Genomic DNA, 16,438 nt, shown 5'->3' with positions numbered 1-16,438 from the left:
GTCTCGGACGGGGTAGCCCGATCTCGGGGGCCTGCCTGTACCACTGTGTGGGGAGTTACCCCACTAAGGATGCCCACTAATGGACTCCTGCGAGCAGCGGGATTCGAACTTAGGTGTGGTGCATGAAGCGAAATAACTTTACCCACTTAACCAAGCCCCCGTTGGCAAGTGAAAATGTTGATTGTATATTGCACAAGTAAAATCACAATTACAATAGGCTACAAAAATTTATAGTACAGCCAAGCTAACAAATATTTAAATACAACACGTGCTAATCGTGTGAGGAAAGCAAGCTTAAGTTAATTTCCTATTCTTCAGTCCTTTTAAATAGGACAGCGTTTTTATCCCACTGATGCTCTTGTCCTCAACGTTATACCGCATATCACAATTTACAAGGAAATAAATCACTATTTCAAACTTTGAAATATACAAATAGTGTACAATGTTGTTCAAGAAACATGTAGACACAAGAGAATGATATAGAAAAGTGTTAATGGAACTCTCTCTCTCTCTTTGGGTGATAAGAATTGCAAAAGATGGTGTAAATGTTTAGCTTTATTGTATAAAATTACAACTTTTGTGGTGATTTTGTTAGCTATCAAATGGAAAATTGAAGCGGAGTGTAACTTCACAAATCAATTCATTATATTGAAATACTATTTAATCATATTGATATTTTGCTACAAGCCAACAGATTGATAAATAAGGTTTAGCAAGTTGTTGCGTAAGATGATTGGTAAATGGCAACTAGGTATAAATCCTGGCTACGAATCCACTGAGGCCGATTTGTGCATTCCAAAATCATGGCAAATAGATCAAGTCATGGGAATAACAATCATGGTTCAAACGAAAAAAGAGTTTATTATCATTCCAAAATGTACTATTGCAATGTTGTCAAACCCACATTTTCATCAAAAAAAAAAAAAAATGTTGTCAAATCCACTTCTTTCCAGTACTTACTAGTTTACTACTGCCGAATAAAAAAAATAAAAAATAAAAAAATAAAAAAGAAGAGAAGAAGAAGAAGAAGAAGAAGAAGCTAAATCTCCCTTCTAGCTAATATAATACTTAATACCAACACTTAATGCAAACTCCCTTTCCTAGCACTAAAAATATCTAGCTAATATTGATTAATATGTAGGGATTATAATTAATATTTAAATACAATTCTTTATATGTTATACCTTAAGTTCTCTATTTATATTCAACTATGTTACTATATTAACTAATGTAGCTCAAATATGCTATCTTCCTTTGATGACAATTAAATTCAACAATGTTATTGATTAATGCAGCCACATTTTTGAATACCTTAGACCCCCAAAACTTGAATGCCATTGGGTATTGTCTACCTTTTATGTCACGTCACACACAGTGACAGGAATTCCATTATCAACAAATTCAATCTTGTTTAGCAATGGCAAGAGAAAGTTTTCCACACCTAGAGGCCGTTTGGTCTGTCTTTTCAAAACACAGTGTTCAGTGTTTAAACACTGAACACTAGTGTCCAAAATTTGAAAAAATGTGTTTGGTCACGGAGTTCAAAACAGGGTTGTTTGGAAATTGTTGCTCCAAAACCCATGTTTGAACAACATTTTTTGGAATGTGCTCGGAGTTGATTTTAAACAACAAACCGATGTTTCCGATGGCACTTCCGTAATAAAATTGAACTCACTTATCAACTTTTTTGGACTGTGCTCGGACCCACCTGATCAACTTTTTTTTAATCTTTGTCTCCTCTCCTCTATGTACTCTCATCTCTTTAGCCCCCAAACCCAAATATACAAAGAAGATCACACAGTCCGAACTCACCCACCTCCATAATTCTCACCCACCTCCATTACTCCTCTGACCCAGCGCCATTCCACCTCACCCCTCACAAATCCAGCGCCATTCGATCTCGGGCTGGATCTTGGAATGCTGACGGTGGAGATGAGATCCGAAGAACGTGAAGCCTAGCCATGGATGTTCTGAGGCGTTGATGGAGATGAGGAGTGCAGGGGTTTGGTTTTCTGCTGAGGGAATAGAAGGGATATAGGTAGTGGAAAGAGATGAGCAACGAACGGGAGTATTCTCTCTCCTGATTTAAAAATTGTTATTTCATACATTTGCTCAGCTTTTTTTACAAAATTAAACACACGTACCAAACACATTTTTTATGTTTTTTGAACACTGAAACACGTTATTTAAACCATGATACCAAACACTTTTTTTTTTTTTTTTTTTTTTTTTTTTATAAACACTAAAAACACATTTTTCAACAACACTTTTTAAACTACAATTTTCACATCTTTTTAAGCAACAATTTTTGAACTCTATGACCAAACGGGCTCCTAGTTTGTTCAGAGATAGCTTGCTTTGGTCACCCCTTACATCGCTAGATATCAATTGCTTCTCAAAGGCCTTAAAACATGCTCCTATGAGGCCGTTGAGGCGTGGGAATGGTGGAAAATACAAGGGCTTGTAAGCATAGGCTTTCATGGACAGGCTTAATAACTTTTGTTTTCCTGGAAAACATTGAATGGGTTATGGCTTGCTATATTTGCTACATGTTGGTTATGCCTAATTCTTTGGTTTTTGATTTCATGCAAAGCTATGGCAAATTTTTCATCCAGCTTGGCATGCTTTATGTGAAGAATAATCATGGCGGCTCTGTCTTCCTCATTGAATTTGTCAAGGAAGTCAATGCCATTAACATATCCACTCAAACTTCTTTTCCCCATAATTTAATCTCAGTATGGAAGTTTATATGAGGAAAGGAGTACATCTAGAAGACTACAAGAGTGTAAAATAGTAATGAGATGTAATACTTTGAAGCATAAGTAGTGGCAGCACATAATCCCTTTATGGCTTGGCTCACTCACTCTCAGGGTAATGAAAATGGGTTCATGAAAAGTATTATTCAATTCGTTTGAATAGTTTGGCTTGGGGTGAGGAAGATAGGGTGTTAAATAATCATTAGACCAAATGTAATTTCCACTTAATTATTATCATAAATGAGGACAGATTAGGGGTTTAGGGTATTTTTCAATCCAACATAAATTTCATATATTGAGAAATCTCCAAACCTAACTAAACTCATGTAGTTCTATAAAGACCACCTAGCTTGACCTGTAGGAAACACGATGGGTTGAGTCAGGTCATTGGGTTGAAATAATTTTGCCAAGCCTAGTAAAAAAATTTGGTTTTCATTCTACAATTTAAGCCCACTTTCAAATAAAGAATTACAATTTCATCTAAACTAGTTACAAAAATCAAAATAATTTAAAATAACAAATTTAAACTAAATATGTTTTTTTAACTATTAAGTAAGAGCATGGATTGGATTTACTTGGACTGAAATTTTTGCCAACTCAAAGCTGATCCAACCCAAGTTTCTAAACTAAAAAGCCCAACCAAACCCTTCAACCCATAAAATACCAACCCTAGGCGTTGGTTTAGATTGGGTTGGATCGGGTTCATAGAGTTGGTGGATTTAATCTACACACACATCAAAGAAAAATGAACAGAAGAACTACAAAACTCACTAGAACAATAGAAAACAATTAATAGGGATGTTAATCATTTGCGCAAGCTAAATTACATACAACACAGTGAAGAGGAGCAAATTCCACCATTGAACCAGTAACAATCTTCTAACAACTTTGCCACTAAGGTATCTTAGAGTTCAAACTTTTAAATTTGTTACAAACAATTTAGAAAGAAAGTCTTGAGTATTAATTTATTGAACAATAAAACATAATATCCAAATGATACTTAGAATTGGAACTCCAAACAAAACAGTATCCTTTTGAAGCAAACAAGGCAAACTCATAATTTTCAGCATGATTCTACCACTAGCGAAACAAAAAAATAGAGATATGGTACATTTTGTCAAGGTTCACTCATAAAAATTTATGATATTATAAAGTGGTCTAACAATGTATATATCTAGCATTTCACAGACATATATAAACTTTTTAGTAAAACTTATATATATATAAATATATATATATATATATAAATAATATGGGCTAACATGTGGCTTATTAAAACAGACAAAATCATTTCCAAATTACGAATAAGACATCCTAACCAAACCAAAACTAAGAAACCTTTGTACATACAGTTGAAAATTATCAAAGATTTGGATTATTGACATGCATGAAGGACACATAATGAAAAATCCAAAAAAAGTTAGGGTTACATAAGTCACCATCTTTTATCTCTCCCAATCACACATCATTAATAGAGGACTTTCCTGGCACATATGGCAAGCATTGCCCACATACAGAACATGCCTACAAACACACATTCATACATGCACACACCAAAATACATATAAAACATAGTATTTTGAGAGAGGACCCAGAAGCTAATTCATTCTATTTCAAGAAACTTGATGTGTTTATGCCAAGATGGGAACTAAATCAAACTCCAAGCAATAATGCAATAGCAAGCATTGTTGGGAATGCTTACTTATTGATAAGTAGGGGTGTTCGTGGTACGGTGCGGTGTGGTTTAACTAAAACCATAACTGCACTGCACTTCATTTTTGCGGTTACATGTGTGGTGCGGTGTGGTTTAGAGTTTAGCCAAAACCATAACTGCATCGCATCTCATTTTTGCAGTCATATGTGTGGTGAGCTATATAAGATTCAGTTTGAAGCCAGTCAATTTTTTAAATTTTGGGTTTTTCCTGCCCAGCCCAAAACTAATTTTTTCCTTTGTTTTGGGCAAAGTTTTAAATTATTGTGCTAGTTTTTCTTTATTTTGAGTTGGCTTTCCTAATCAACACTTGTTAGGGTTATTAAACTTTTTTTTTTTTGAAAACTATGGTTATTAAACTATTAATTATATAATTAATATTAAAAAAATAAATATATTAATATATAGAGAGAGTGCGGTGCGGTGCGGTTTTCTTATTATAAAATCGCAAACTGTACCACACCATGCGGTGTGGTGCATTATTACTTGTGATGCGGTGCAGTTATGTCATTTTGCGGGCAGTTTTTGCGTTTTTTGTGGTTTATGCGATTTGGTGAACACCCCTATTGATAAGGATAATGCAGCACACCATCATGATAATGATAAGGCTCATCATTCAGATAGAGATAAAGGCAAATTGTAATCTGCTATGTAAACTATCGCTTGTGTTTGTAATTACCAATTAGAAAAAACCATTCTATATATATATATATATATATATATATATATATATATATATATTACAATAACTCCCTCAACCATTCACCAAGGGAGATTCATTTACTTTTTGTTTATAAAATGATGATTGGTAGCTTTATCACTATGTTAGTCGTTTGAATGATATAGTATCCATTGTATAGGTGAAATCATAGTATCCATTAGCGGACGGCTTTATTTCATTTTCAAATGGGTTGTTGTCTTCCCCTGACATAAGAATCTCCACCCCTCCTTGGCTCCTTCTATGAATTTTGCTTTCACCTTCACAATTTGTCTGCTTTTTTTATTTTTTATTTTTAATTATTGCTGTGACATTAATTGTTTTGGATTATTACTCCACATTTGTATAGCCATCATCTTTTTATATTGAGAAAGATGTCACGGTCTACGTTGAGATGGCATTTAGCAATAATCTCCTATATTTTTCTTTTTTGGAGGCATCGGTGAGTAATTGTCATTGGACATTGGATCTTGGCTTTTTCAAATATGACTTGGGATTGATCACTTGGACTGGATGATTGATTTTTTGAATCTGTTTAATCAGATTATGCAGCAATGTTACATGACCATACTCTAAATTACTTGGTACTCTTTACTGGTCCAAAAGTAATAAACCGCTACTCTAAATGTCAAATTAAGCATTTGAGATGGAATACACCGTGGTATTTGCTTGAAATTCTTCCATTTTTGGATTCATAAAATTAAGATTTCAGAGGAAAAGGTCACGTGAGGATTAGAATGTAGTGATCATTTTATTAAGGATTAGAATACAGATTTGTTAAATACTTCAGGACACAATCATGTATTCCTGTTGGTAAAAAAAAAAAATCATAAAAAAAAAGTTGGAAAAAATCACTGTAAGCTAAGAACATCTTCTATAAGATGTCCCACTGGGCCACACTTTTGATGTGTCGCAAAATTTGCAAAATATTTATATTAATTTTTTACATTGACATTGTTTTGAAATTATTTGAGAATCTAAACTTTTTTGTTTTTTTTTTTAAAAATATTCTTTTTTCATCCCTTAAAACATTGTTCTTAAAATGCGATTTCAACTTGGACAAAATTTAATTAAAATTTGTATTATCAAAATACGATTTCAACATTTAAAATTGTATTTCTTAAACACAATTTAAAAACAATCTAGATTCTTGAATAGTTTCAAGAATCTACTTGAAATTTTAAGCACAATCTGAAATACACCAATATCCCAAGCAAACTCCATAGCATCCAAACATCCAATTAATATGGTTGTTCATGTACAGTGTTTCTATGCGTCTTAGCAGCAATTTAGTGCCTTTAACATCACCTGTTACAGGTGGCCACCACCGCAAAGCTGGTTCCCCATGTCCTCCGTCTGGACTTTTAGGGCCATCACCTAGACAAGACTCATTTCAGTGAAACCACAACTTCCAAGATGTGGTAAAGAAAAAATCAATCTGCTAGAATGTTAATTAAATGATTAAATGCATCTTTCTTAACAGTTTAAGTTTTAAAAATAATTGGTAATTTGTCATGATATCAGAGTAGGTAATCTATATTCTATATCTATATCATATCATATTATATTATATATAATAAAAGTTGGGTTTAGACGCCGTGGTTGCGTCACTTGGCTTCACCAAATTGTAGAAATTTTATTAAATTTTTAGATTTTTAAAGAACTAAAAAGGAATAATATACTATCAGGACTCTAATTCATTTTTATCATTAAGTAGTTTATCTCAAAAAAAAAAAAAAAAAAAAAAAAAAAACCTATCATTAAGTAGTTTATCTAAGAAAAAAAAACTACTTCACGTTAGTTTATCTCAAAAATGAAAAAATAAAAAATAAAAAAACTGAAAACTATCACCTCTTTATGTAACTATCATTAAGTAGTTTATCTAAGAAAAAAAAAAAAAAACTACTGGAAAAAAAAATACTTCTTCATATTAACTTTAACGTAAACAAAAAAAAATATATAATAATAATAATAATAACAATCTAGCTAATAACGTTAACTATATTTCTGGGATAAATTATTTATTAAAAAAAAAAAAAAACCTAAACTTCTTGATTGGGTAAACTCCATTTTTTTTTTTTTTTGTTCATATCAAGTTATCAACTTTTTTACAACTTAAAATTATCTAATATAAAAGTGGGGGTATATATACGGTTGGTGCATTTTTCCCTTAAAAGAAATTCTGTGTCAATTATGTGTCAATTCTGTGTCAATTCTATAGTCATATTTCTTCTGTGTTGCTTTGAGCTCAGGTTTGTAATCTAGATGTAGAGCTTTGCATTTTTTTTTTTTCATTTACACTAATTTTATGTATAAAACTGTGCGTTGCATGGAAAAAATTAGAACAAATGTTTTATTTCTCGAATAGTTCTATCTTTTAAAAGTGGCTAATTTTATGTTACTTTGTCTAAAGATTTTAATCATTAATATTATTGTTAACAATACTGTAAATCACTTATATTGTAGATTCATTAGATATAATATTCATATGCAAATAGTTTGATACATGTAACTACAAATGATATTATAGCACAATTGGCATATTAGAAAATAATTTTGTATTGAGGTGTTATCATTTTATATTTGATGTACCAAAGCAATTTATTCCTTCCGTTTGATAATTACTTATTTGGTATAATGATTATATATATATTCTATAAATTTTAATATAAAACCGTGCAACGCACGGGCCTTTAACTAGTATATATATAAAAGCAGAAGCTGAGAGAAAATGAATTTCTAGAATTAAGGAGATAATGACAAATAGAAAAAGTCTCTACCTAAAATTCAGACATGTGTAACTTTAAATATTGTTTTTAAAAAATTAACACTGTTTGGCTGTAATTGTTTATATTAAAAAGAAAAAAAACCTGTTAAAAGAAAAAAAAACGTAGGAATTAAAAAATATCTACCGATCTTTTAGACTACTTAACATTTTCTCTCTTAAAAAAAAAAAAAACCCTGCCAATATTGCGATACAGAGAAAGGGAAAAAAGGGCTTACAATACTCCCAAAAAACACTTGCGTTACTGAGAACAGAGAAGGAGAGAGAGATCGAGAGATCAAAAACTGAAACCCAAAACATCAGACACCAATCAAGATGAAGAAGAGCCATACAGTCTCTTCTAATATCCCCAAACTCTCTCTCTCTCTCTTCTCACGAACCCTAATCTTTTTCTTCAAGAATATTCAATCCCTTCAATCCAGGCTACAGGTTTGTTCTTTAATTTAATCTTTTTCCAATTTAAGATTCACGTATTTGTTTCTTTCTCTCTATATTATTGAATTCCTCAAATTTTTAAAGTTAAATTAATTTTGTTATATGTTTTCCACTTATACAATTGCAATGAGATTTTGTTTCCTGAAATTAGGGTTAAGGAATTCGGAGTTATGATATTTGACTATTTTTATTAAATATCTTCGGTAATGGTTTGTTTGAATTCTTCTTTTTTGGATTTAAATCATTCAATTTCTTTCTCTGCAGATCTAGAGTCTCTAATTTAATCAAAGCAAAGATATTAATTTCTTTTCCTTACATTCTCTTCGATTATGGTTTGCTGTCAATTTAGGAATTTGGATTTATAACCCTTTTCCTCTCTATTTGTTAAAATCAGGGAAAACACTCACAATATGAAAATCCTACCTGTGTTTTATTGGCCTCTTATCTGTTCTGTTTTTTTAAGGGGAGTGAAATTGTGGGATTTTGAAATCTGATAGAATAACTTTCTCTATATATTTTTTAAAAAGATACTTTTAAGTCTTGATTTTGTTGTTTTTGATGTTGGATTTTAATGGGTTTAAATTGTGAAATCTAAAAGTATAATAGTAAAAGGAAATGGATCAAGTTCTAAAGTTTTTTTTTTTTTTGTTTGTCTCAAATTTCAATTACATTTGTTAGTATACTTTTATAATTGTGGATTACTTCTGGTATTTAAATACCATGAAATTTCAGTAAGTTGCGGAGATAAGTAGAGAATCTGTCATGTAGCCAGAACCACTACAGGTAAAGGTTATTGTTTATTCGTTTTTAAATTATACCATAACTTGATTTTATGTTTAGTCCATAACTTGATTTTATGTTTAGTCATTTGGTTGGATAGGTTTGGATTTATGTATTTCAGTTAGATTTGGATTTGGCTACAGTAATTGGGCTAGAATTTATTTTATTTTATGTTTTTTCCCGTAATGAGCATTTTTAAATTCATGCCTTTGGTTTTTTGTTAAATTCCTGATTCAAAATCTTGGTTTCTCTATTTGTGTTTGCCTTTTGTTGGAGCCCCTGGATTGTGTGGAATTATAATGGTGTGGACATCAGTTATTTTTAATTGGCATGGACCTATTAATGTTCCTCAAGTTTTTTTTTTTTGGATACCTCATCGGTTCTTTCTTTGTTTTAGAGTTATGATTGAATTTTAACCTATGGTGTCTATTGTTTCTGTTTGTGTTATTTATATTTCAATCTATGTAGAGAGCAAAGAGTAGGGTGGCAATGAGACATGAGAGAATTAGAAGTGTTACCAACAAAGGATGCAATTTCAACATGATTGGTAGACCCAATGCGGCTGGCTAATCTTCTTTGCAGGATAGCCTTTATTGTCTACAACAATCTGTCATTAACACAGGTTTTAAACTTTTAATTCTTTTTCACCTTTCTTATATGGCATACTTTGTACTTCTCTCTATTTGTGTATAGGACTTCTATTATTTCTGTTAATTGTTTCTTCAAACTTATCTTATTTTAAAATGTTATTTTATTTCATATTTTTAGTGCATATTGGCATGACCAGCATGAAGATTTATTGAGCTTTTTTAATGCCTCTTATAAGTGTTGAATATAGAGGACAAAACAGGGTATAATAAAGTTGTTGGTGACAGATAATGTCTATATTCCCATGTATTTTCTTTTTAAGTTCTTTTTGGCACTTAAATGTGAAGAGAAAACAATAGAAGACCAGCAATTGTTGTGGAACATTCCACTTGACAATATGCAACTAATCCTAACCATGAAGAATAGATTATCATTGTACAAATACATATTATCATTTCTTAGAGTATGAGTTTTTGATGGCCGTAGGTAATATTTTGAATATTATAATCCACCTTTAATCTTATGTAATGAAAATTATCATAAATAGAGGGGTTATACGTCTTTAGTAAACTTTGGTGCTTGGTCTTACTATAGTTTGAAAATGTACTAAAATTTGACAGTAGGCATGATCTATTGACAAACAATCCTTAATTTCCAACCTGTTACTTAAGATTGCATTAAGAAATTGGTCTTACAGTCACCCATCAATGTGTAGTAGTCTCTCTTTTGTTTCGGTTTTGCCCTTGCAACACGTGAATAAAATGCTTTTTGGAAAAATCTTGATAGAATTTTGGAGGGTTAAATTATAATGGAAGTAACTACTGCCATCCTATTTCCTTTTTTTTTTTTTTTTTTTTTTTTTTTTAATATATCAAAATTAAATATTCAACAAACTAACAGAAAAACATGTCAAATGGTGATGCATAGATTGAACACCACAATGGACATTAATGTTACACAAATTATACCAAGGAGACCACGTGAAGTACATGATAGAGAACTTTCCTTGCATAATGGAAAATCAATATCTTAAATAAAGGACTTGGAGTGGAACTTAGAGACAAAGGTATCAAAGGTAAACGAGAAAAACTATTTGTAAATTTACAAATGCACACATAATAAAAATATACATTATACTAACAACTTTGCAACTGAAACAAGTATAGGATACATGTCCAAGTAGAAAGTAAAACCGATTCAACAACATTCATTTCATTTGACAAAGCGACTGAGAAATTTGTATCTAAGACTATAAAAGAACTTGCAGAGATATAAGCAGAGGTAATTTCAATTAGAAATATCAATTCTATTTACGTAGCTTTTCCTCTTACATACATTATCCCCAATCTGTCCTTGCACTTGAAAACAATGCCAGTCAATTTTATTTCTATTAGCAAAACACCTGCACTTTATGAGCATCATTATTTGAACAATTAACCATCCGCCCCCTTTCATATTTTACTATTACATTAAGTGAAATAAACCAACCTTCAAATACAATTTTGTTCTTCAAAAAACACACAGAATCTCATGCAAAGCGTTAATCATGATGTATGTATGTTTACTTTGCTAAATTTATGAGCTCTTAGGTTTTCTTCTTTTCCTATTACTAACCAATCATATTGACAATTTATGCCTGATGTGTTAGTGTACAATATTGTTGATTAAAATCATAATGGTTGTTGAGGTTGTACTACTCTTTGTATTTCTATGGTAGGTAATGTAGAAGTAACAACCATATAGTTTATCTCTACTATATACAATCTCTTGTATCAAAAAAAAAAAAAAAAAAAAAGAAAGATTGGTGGGGAGAGATTTCTAAGAAAGGGGCTCTGCCTTGGCAAATAACAGCTGTGATGGAAGACATCTGAGACTTCCTGGCTTAGTGTAGACATTTATATTTTGTACATAGAAATTTATTGGCAAAAGAAAAGTCTTAGGTGCATTTTTTTGGGACAATAACTGCAGTGCTTAGTAGTTTTTCTTTCTTCAAGATTTATAGAAAGCTTATAGAAATGTTCGAAGGGCTTAAAAAGGTTTGTAATTCCGTATGCAATATATTTGGATCAATGATGATTTAAATGCCAGTCAAGTTTTTTGGTTGGCATGTATGTTATGCATTATAAAATGCATATAAGTTTAGACTTAAATATGATTTTTTATTTTATTTTGTTAGTTAGTATGGTTTAGTAGGAGTTGTGAAATTGGATTAAACATCTATTGAATGGATAGACTAAGGAGAATGTGTCTAAAATTAATGAGGTTAAGAAAATTTATGTCATGAGGTAGCTTAAACAAAACATAGATTATGATCAAACTTTGTGGTTTATATGCATTTATGTTTTTTTTTTTTTTTTTTTTTTTTTTTTAAAAAGTTCCTTATCAAGTTTCTAAGATACATTTACTTTGTGCAGTATATAAATGTTAGAGGCACATTGGAATTCAAAAGAAAAAAAAAAAAGTTAGCTAATGCTGAATCAGCATCTTCGAATGCACTTGGTTGGATTGTTTTAGATTAGATATTTGAGTTAGATTTGGTTTTAATTATGGTATTGGGTTTAAAATAAATTTTTTTTTGAGTATTTGAATTAGATCTGGATTAAAACTGTAATACCGTATGCAATCATCTCATCTCTTTTATAAACCACTAATCTCTTAGGTGATAAATATCATGGGTATTTTGATTGGATTGGTTTTGTTTTAGGTATTTGGGTTAGATTTATTTATTTTAAATAATCTGAATTTTTTTGTAATTAAGGTACGTATTTAGGTTAGAAGCAGTTTTGCTGTGGGTATTTGTGTAAGATTTGGTTTTGATTTGTAATATATAATTGCTAAACTTCTATTCAGTCATAAGTTAATCTTTGACTTGGGAGGGGAGAATGTTCCACATGGAAGCCTTTCAAAATTGGATATGGAATTTGAGCATATTGGTTTGATGGGCATGTTTCCTTTTCTTTGCAAGTATTGATTTTAAAGCTTTTCAATCTGTGAGTCTTTACATTGTCAATTAGTTAACAGTTTTTTTTTTCTTCAATTTCCTTTGGGGCTTCTTGAATGCTGAAAAAACTATAAGAAAGACAGAGAATTACCATTTTCTGTTTGCAAGATTTGGGGCTGTGCAAGCTTGAAAATAATATAATTTAGCTTGATTTAAAAAAAAATATATATATTTTTGTTTGTTTAGCTTTTGAGAAAATTAACTACTATGAAAGAAAATATCATGTTGATTCTCACAACAATTCTCTATTTGCAGCTTATAAACCTGCTGAAGATGGAAAATGAGAAGATGATAGCATGCTTATTCAAATGCTTCGCAAACGAAACAATGCTACTAAACAAAATGCATCAAAGAAGAAGAAAAATTGAAGGAGGAAAAATAGCAACTACAGAATTCAATTTAATTTTCAGTTTTTGTTTTTCCTCCTACCTGGTGGGTGAATTTTTAATAATAAAACAATGAATGTGATTGCTATTAAGTTGACAGGTTTTTAGTGGTATCATCTTAATATCTTTTGGTTAATTTTTTGTTTATAGTTTGTGAAATTTCTATTGCTATGACAGCCTTGCAGCTATTCTTTGATGATAACTTCATATTATCCAACCAACTGATGTGAATGCTCTTAGGGTGTTTATGTGTTGATCATCCTTATGTTTGGTTTATTTGTTTTACCATTAAGCTGCAATTAAATAATGTGCCAAGAAAAAGACATATTTTAAAACTAGGAAAAAGCAAAGTCACCATCAATTATTGTTCTTATTATCACAAATTTTTTGTCACTGATGAATAATTATTGGAGGATTTACAGACAGTTCAGTCAACCTCAACTAATATACATAGATGGTTACAAATTAAAGAATGACCATATATACTTCCTTTTCTAAATTTTTTGTTTCCTTACATCTTTCCTTTTCCCCCTTTTATGTACCAACTTTAAGTCCATACTTTCGGGTGAAAGAAGTTTCGGGGCAATGCAAGATGGACTCAAGGGACTCCTTGGGCTGACACTTAATTGAGATGGCTCATGTCCCATGAGGAAGTACTCCAATGGTATTAACTTAGCATGGGGCTGCTCCTCTGTCACCATTGACCCACATGCCTGAACCTATATGTCCCCATATTCATAACAGCTTAATGTATATTGTTTTAGGTATTGGACACTATATGCTTAAATATACTATGTTATTAAAGTTTGAATATATGTAGTAGAAGTATGATAAGTTTATGTTAAATGCAAAGTTCATTAATATGTAAAACGATTCCGCGCATTGCGCGGGTTAAACACTAGTCATGAATAATGCTCAAGATCAGACCCATGCAAAGCTGTAGCCAACAAAAATATATTTCGAGGAAAACAAGAAGGAAAGCATATTTGTAAGCAAAGAGAAGAGACATCTTACTTCTTACTATCAAAATGATTACCAAAAGAGAAAGAGATGCATCTGGTAGAGGAGAAAAACTACAAAAAGTGGCTGTTATATTAGCATATGCAAAGGCAACACTGAATAACAAAATAATAACTTGAGTCATGACTAAGAGTACGATTACAAATTCAAATAGATATTGCTAACTTAGGTAACACGAAAGTATCAAGTTGCAATTCTGATCACATATTAGAAGACTGAAACAAAATTGTTCCAACATGTATTAGTTTGATATTATGACTTTGAGCACTAATTTCTCTTCACGAACAGACAACCTAACAATGAGGAATGTAATAAAAATACAGTTTAAAACAACATATTTGCTACCCAAAAGAAGAATTGGAAAAAAAACAGAGGAAAAAAAAGGGAATTCTCATTAAGAATTTATATGTAAGTCAAAGATTTTTAACGAGGACTCAAGAACCATAGGTTAATGGTCAAAGATGCATTAATAAAGGGAAACCAATTAAACTATGATTATACTAATCAAAAAATAAAATAAGCCTTAATCACATCTCATTTATACAGGAATTGCAAACTAAAGAGCATACGGTATAAAACTAAAACAGAAACTGGGAACCTTTTTATTTTTTCCTCAACTTGAGACAACCACTATCTCATCATTTTCAAGCATGGGTATAGAAATGGAAGGGGATTGCTCATCTACTGTCTAGTAGTTTGTACATCTACAGGGTACTAAGGTTAAGAGACGATGCAAAAAGAAAGTATGACTAAGATCGTCTACCCATAAACTAGGCACTAGTCCAGTAGCCCCCCTACACAATCTCCTAAAAAGTAAAAACAACCATGTCTCAGCTTTGGGAGGGGAATACCTGTGAGGAAAGTATGAGGGACAACATGTATAAAGTTGGGAAATTTATTTCTGAACTAAAATGTTGCTTCTCAAATGGATAGAAGCATGTACAAGGGAATCAACAAAAAGATACAGTAAGCATGTACCAAGCTGTTATTAATCAAAGTTTTCCATGATGACTAGTTCTCAAATTATACAAGAAGCAAAGTAAGCACTTGGAAGTTTGAAACACAGATATTTATATATATAAACAAATGGAGCAAATATGTAGCTTATTAAAACAGACCAATACATGTTCCAAATCTCAAATAAGACATCATATATATCCAAACCAAGTCTAAGAAACCTCTATACGTACAATTGAAAATCATATGCATGAAAGACGTAATGAAAAATCCAGTGAAAGTCTTGGGGTTACATAAGTCACCATCTTGTATCTTCCAATCACACAACGTCCACAGAGGACTTTCCTCAAACCTATGGTAGGCTTTACATACACACACAGCATTAAGAGTCAGACCAAGAAACTAATTCTCTCTGTTTCGAGGAACTTGATGTGCATATGCCAAGATGGTAGCTAAAACAAACTACAAGCAATCAAGCAATAGAAAGCATTAGTGAGCCTGATTCTATGGTACCAAAGAAAGTAAAAAAAAAAAAAATCCTAAAGCACTCACAGTTTGCCAATCCAGAAGCATGGATAGCCTAGAAGGTAACATAATCTTTCACCCTTCTGTTTTGCATTACTTTTTCTGTTTCCCCCCTTTAATTGTCACTTCATATTCTCCTCCTGTTCATAAAGGTAAGGAGGATTGGGGGAATATATCTTAACAGAGTGGTCCTCTTCCAAGTATCTACATCAACCCCCCAACCCCCTTTCCACAGGCCCCTGCTTTTTTTACAAATAAGAAACAAGAAAAACAGAGAAAAATAAATCAAACTGTTGCCCCACGACCAAAAATTAATTTTGATACTATAATCCAGCTCCACTGAGTGGTGGCTCAAACTAATCGTTATTTATTATGGAAATCCATTTTTTGCTATTTAAGCCAATCTACGGCTCTGTGGAGAAGTATTTTAATCAATCTTATATTCTTTGATCTATATTATTAATACATGTAAAAATTCTAATGTTTATATTGCAGAGGAGGGAGAGGATTCCCAAGAAAAAGAGGGGAGATCATATGGTTCTCTTATGATTCAAAGATTAACCGGAAGTGAAGAAGGACGGATTGATCACATGCTTCAAGTGCGTTGTTTTACCAATTTGATGCTAAATCTTACAACCATGTACATGGTCATGCGTTTCTCAACAAAAAAAAAAAATGTACATGGTCATGCACATGCACATACTGATACTGCACATATATTTCTAATGATAACTGGGATTAGCATCTTGCACGGGTTAATTGTTAGAAGTCATTAA

General features: G+C 31.6%; 1 protein-coding gene, 2 long non-coding RNA genes and 1 pseudogene across 7 annotated transcripts in view; 2 read left to right on the top strand and 2 right to left on the bottom strand.

Annotated features, from left to right (window-relative positions):
• LOC126698432 (disease resistance protein RPM1-like) overlaps positions 1-16,438 on the bottom strand; it is a 99,755-nt gene that overhangs the window by 43,405 nt on the left and 39,912 nt on the right. The gene's annotated exons all lie outside the window — the stretch shown is intronic.
• Positions 1-16,438, top strand: part of LOC126699725 (phospholipase SGR2-like) — a 111,643-nt pseudogene that overhangs the window by 88,712 nt on the left and 6,493 nt on the right.
• Positions 6,364-15,593, bottom strand: LOC126698439 (uncharacterized). The gene is made up of 2 exons (XR_007646469.1): positions 15,371-15,593; positions 6,364-6,562 (listed from the first exon to the last, which is right to left on the bottom strand). It is a non-coding gene; the product is annotated as an uncharacterized LOC126698439 (long non-coding RNA).
• Positions 8,145-13,399, top strand: LOC126698435 (uncharacterized). 2 transcript variants are annotated; one of them, XR_007646460.1, is made up of 4 exons: positions 8,145-8,399; positions 9,138-9,188; positions 9,654-9,807; positions 13,030-13,399. It is a non-coding gene; the product is annotated as an uncharacterized LOC126698435 (long non-coding RNA). The 2 variants fall into 2 exon arrangements; XR_007646461.1 differs by lacking the exon at positions 9,138-9,188 and having other exon boundaries at positions 8,148-8,399.

The sequence above is a fragment of the Quercus robur genome, chromosome 9, assembly GCF_932294415.1.
Source record: "Quercus robur chromosome 9, dhQueRobu3.1, whole genome shotgun sequence".
Classification (NCBI taxonomy): Eukaryota; Viridiplantae; Streptophyta; class Magnoliopsida; order Fagales; family Fagaceae; genus Quercus; species Quercus robur.
Note: the sequence above shows the minus strand (reverse complement) of the source record. Positions and strands in the feature narration are given on the sequence as shown.